Source organism: Dama dama, chromosome 1 (assembly GCF_033118175.1).
Source record: "Dama dama isolate Ldn47 chromosome 1, ASM3311817v1, whole genome shotgun sequence".
Lineage (NCBI taxonomy): Eukaryota > Metazoa > Chordata > Mammalia > Artiodactyla > Cervidae > Dama > Dama dama.
The window spans coordinates 80689538-80693217 of NC_083681.1; the positions used below are offsets into that span (position 1 = coordinate 80689538).

A 3680-nucleotide genomic window follows, 5' to 3' on the forward strand; every position below is an offset into this window, starting at 1 on the left:
GATATATAATTAACATAATATTGTATTAGTCCAATAACTCAATATTTGTCTACATTGCAAAATGATTACCCCAATTAGCTTATCAGTCACCTAACAGAGTTCTGAATTTTATTTCTCATGATGTGAATGATTAAAATCTCCTCTCTCAGCATCTTGCAAATATAAAATACAGTATTGTTAGCTACAGCAACTATGCTATATTTTACAGCCCCCAAACATATTTATCTTATAACTGAAAGTTTTAAACCTTTGAGCTTAATACATTTTTTAATATTCTATGTTTAAAAGGTCAAGGTCAAGATTACAGACAATGAGAGATCTCAACACACTGTAAGAAAAACGAAAGTACTGTTAAGTCACTGCTGTGATTAAAACGTTTACTCAGGACTTAACAAAGAACTTCTGATATGCTAGTCATAAAACTTTTTATATGAATAAGAATATTTTTAAGTCTTGGGATTCAATAGTCTACTCTTTTGAGTTTAAAGTTCTAAAATCCATCCCTACTATATCAGAAATGAGAAAAACAAAGTGAGAAAATTATACCCTAAGACATTGTATGACTTGTCAATGACCCAAAATCTCAACATAAAATAAAGATTCTCTATACCCAGCCCATGTGGTTACATCTTGCATACAGAGTACTCTCAATCTGTAGTATAAATGGTGTTCCAGTTTATTTACCCGTAAGAAACTTCTTCCTTTCAAACATCCTTTGAATGATTATTTTACTTCCTTGTTTCTCAGGCTATAGAGAAGTGGGTTCAACATGGGAAACAGGGCTGTGTAGAACACAAAAACCACTTTATTAATATCCATGGAGAAACTGGAACTTGGACGTACATAGATGAAGAAGAATGTCCCATAAATGCTGGAGACAGCAGTTAGTTGTGAAGAGAAGATGGAGAAGGCTTTCCACCGCCCATCAGCAGAGTGGATGCTCAGGACAGTGATGACAATTAAATGTAGGAGACCAAGATGATCCAGCTATTGGGTACTCCTGGAGCTCCAGCCAAGATGAAAAGCAAAACTTCATTGACCCGTGTCTGCACATGCCAGGGAGAGAACAGGAAAGAGGTCACAGAAGAAGTGAGTGATTTTTGGACCACAGTAAGGCAGGTGAAAGGTGAAAGTTGTATGGATCACGGTGCTTATAAGGCCCACGGTATAAGGAGTTACCACCAGCTGCCCACAGACTCACTGAGACATAATGAGTGTATACAATAGGCCATATGCCAGTCGTATGCCATGGAAGCCAGGAGGAAACACTCAGTCACTACACACTGACCAAAAGACCAGATCTGGGCCGCACAACCAAAGAAAGAGATGAATTTTGTCTCCACAAAGATGTCAGTTAACATCTTGGGACCAATGACAGAAGAGGAACAGACGTTCACAAGGGACAAGTGGCTGAGAAAAAAGTTCATGGGGCTGTGGAGTCGCGAATCCATCCAAATGAGAGTGATCACCCCCAAGTTTCCCAGAAAAGTAGCAACAGAGACCACGAGAAATATCACACAAAGAACAACCTGGAGCTGGAAGCGATTTGTCAAGCCCACAGAAACAAACTCAGTCACCAGAGTTTCATTCTCCATACTCCATTTCTCTGATCTAATCTGTAATGAGAAAGAGAGAGATCTTTTTTTGGAGTCAATTCATAATTGGGTTTCCTCATTTTAAAAATGAATGAATCTTTTACCTTTTTTACATTTACAGGGTAGATTGACAGACAACACTCCTGACTTCTATCTCTGAGTGGTCACCCATCCACTTATTGTTTGCATGATATTAAGTCACTAAACCTCAGTTTCTTCTTGATTAAAACAGAAATTTTTGAAGAGAATCATAGATTTTTATGTATAGAAGTAGCTTTTGGAGATTATCTAAAGCAATTCCTTTAACTGTGCCAGATTACATTTCTAAAAATCCTTGCCTTTGAATCAAGGATATTTTAAGACACATTTCACAGATAAGGTATCATGTGCATTTGATGAATTCAGGCTGATAGTTCTCACTCTCACCCTAGATAAAGGCTGTAAGAAATATAACTTCCTTGCTAATTGCTTCAGATTCTGGGGGGAAAAAGTCAGTGTGTTGCCTAAAAGATAACTTCTGAAGTGTAAGAAGGAATGCAAGCTCAGACAAATGAAGTTGGCTTTCGAACAGAGTTCAAAGTCCTCAGCAGTGTCTACTTTGTGATGCCTTCTCCAAAACACCAATATTCCTATTATTAATGTGCATACTGATTACTTTATCAAACTCCATTCTCTTTTCAGCCTATAAGAGAGACTAGTTCTTAAACATTCAATAGGTGCTGTAGTCAATTGTGAGTGATCAGAACCTGGGAGAGAAAAATAATATCTTAAGCAGGAAAAGGACACACCTAGGCATTTATCCCCCTAAAAACTGATGTTGACAGAAAAACCTGGACAACTGTATTATAGGAACGTTATTCATAATGGCCAAACACTTGAAATAACAAAAACAATAGAGCAAACTGTGGTATAGCTATACCACAGAAGGCTATTCAGTAATAAAGAGGAGCAAAATATGATACATGCAACAATCTGGCTGAGTGTCAAGAGCGGAGTTGTTGAACAAAAAAAAGCAATCTCAAAAGGTCATGTACTCTATGGTTTCATTTATAAAACATACTCAGATGGCAGAATTTTAGAGATGGAGAAGAGGTTGCCCGAGATTAAGAACGTTGGGAAGGAGGGTGGTGGTGGTATTATAAAAGGATAACACACAGGAGATCTTTGTGGAGATGGAATAGTTTTGTATCCTGATTGTGTTGGTAGTTAAACAAATCTACATGAGTGCTAAAACAATACAGAACTACACACATAACATGCCAAAGTCCATTTTCTGCTGTTTTGTGTTGTCTAGAGCGGTGAACTGGGGTCAAACTGAGGGAAACGAACAGGACACCTCTATGTGCTATCTTTCAAGCTTCCTGTGAATATTTATTTCAAAATAAAAAGGCTTTAGAAAAAATGAATAGAAAGTTAGAGGAAGGGGAAGTGAGTATAGCCCCAAAAAGAAAAAGAAAAACTGAAGAAGGGAGGTACACATCTTGGACATGGAAATAATCATGGTGATTCCTGCAACACAATCACACAGAAATATTAAGTGGAGTGTGTGGAGGAGATGTGTTGACAGAAAACGAATGCCATTGCTCCCTGATAAGACATCTTGAAAAAGATTGTGCTTAACAGGAAATTAATGAAATAAAAGCAACAGACCTCCTGTGGTCTCAGAGGCAATGGAACTCAGTAAAAAAAGACCTGGAGGTGTGGGATTTCAGATTAGTCAAAAAAAATCATACCTAAGTAGTGAAATGTTTCAAGAATTCAGTATTTTGTAAACACAGAGCTCATTTCAGGTCATTTATACTCATGTTTGCTTTCACTCAAAGAGGGAAACAAAGCATTTTAAGTGTCAAAATAAATTAAGGTCATAAAAAAATTCTGTGAAGGGAGGAGCCAAGATGGCGGAGGAGTAGGACAGAGAGACCAATTTCTCTCCTACAAATTCATAAAAAGAATATCTGAACGCAGAGCAAACTTCACAAAACAACTTCTGATCACTAGCTGAGGTCATCAGGCACCCAGAAAAGCAGCCCATTGTCTTCAAAAGGAGGTAGGACAAAATATAATGGATAAAACGTGAGACAAAAG

The 3680-nt window shown here is 37.5% G+C and overlaps 1 pseudogene; it reads right to left on the reverse strand.

Annotated features, from left to right (window-relative positions):
* Positions 1-723: 723 nt before the first annotated feature.
* Positions 724-1595, reverse strand: LOC133073390 (olfactory receptor 5G25-like; annotated as a pseudogene).
* Positions 1596-3680: the final 2085 nt, after the last annotated feature.